Raw genomic sequence first — 843 nt, forward strand, 5'->3', positions numbered from 1 at the left:
GCTTTTGCCAACGGCCCGGTGCTCGCGAAGGCCGGGCCGAAGGCGCCGGGGAGGCGGCGGTTTGCGAAGACGCCGTGCCCTCGGAGGGGCTCCTGAAGGCCACCCTCCCTTTTCTCTTGCCATCCCTCCCGGTTCCCGCCCACGGGGAACCCACCCTGCCAGCCCAACCCAGCCCAGCTCGGAAGGGGCTGGAGAAGATTAAAGCCACCCCAACTGCTCACGGGGTGGGGGGGGAGCCACACCGACGGACCGCTCCCGTGAAGAGCCTCGTGGGGCCTCTTCGAACACTTCGTGTGAGCTACTTGGCTTCATTAAGAGCAACCGGTGAGGGCGTCTACCCTCCCTGCTGATGGGACCGATTAATTAGCCGGGGGAACGGAGGGACGACCGCGTGCCTCCGGAAAGCCCGAGAAGGGAGATCGGAGCGTGGCACATAGGGTTGGTTAGTGGGGTGTTGACTGAATAAGGCCATAAGCTTAATTATCCTGATTAATTAGAGCCTGCTCCTTTTAACCCACGTCTGGTGGCGTGACCCCGCCGGTGCACCAAGACAGGGCCCCGCCGCAGCCACCGAGGCACCGCAGCCCCCTGAGGTGCACCAGGACCTGGGGGGCGTGGGGACACCTGGCCCTCGGGGAAAAGCCCCCCGCGGGCCCAGGGTGGAGCAGGGGCCGGGGGGGGGGGGCAGGGAGAGGCCCGATGAGACCGCCGGACCCCACAAAGTGGGGCTGTGAGCCCCCCAAACCCCTCAGAGAGGCCCCCCCAGACCGGCACACAGAGACCCCCGGGTCCCTCAGAGGGGGCTGCAGGGCCCCCGTCGTGCCCCCTCTCCCCCCCCCCCGC

General features: G+C 67.9%; 1 protein-coding gene across 1 annotated transcript in view; it reads left to right on the forward strand.

The window, feature by feature from the left end:
* The window catches only part of SETD6 (SET domain containing 6), a 5,022-nt gene that overhangs the window by 159 nt on the left and 4,020 nt on the right, over positions 1-843 (forward strand). The gene's annotated exons all lie outside the window — the stretch shown is intronic.

This window comes from Haliaeetus leucocephalus, unplaced genomic scaffold (assembly GCF_000737465.1).
Source record: "Haliaeetus leucocephalus isolate CR32 unplaced genomic scaffold, Haliaeetus_leucocephalus-4.0 Scaffold92, whole genome shotgun sequence".
In the NCBI taxonomy this organism is placed as follows: domain Eukaryota; kingdom Metazoa; phylum Chordata; class Aves; order Accipitriformes; family Accipitridae; genus Haliaeetus; species Haliaeetus leucocephalus.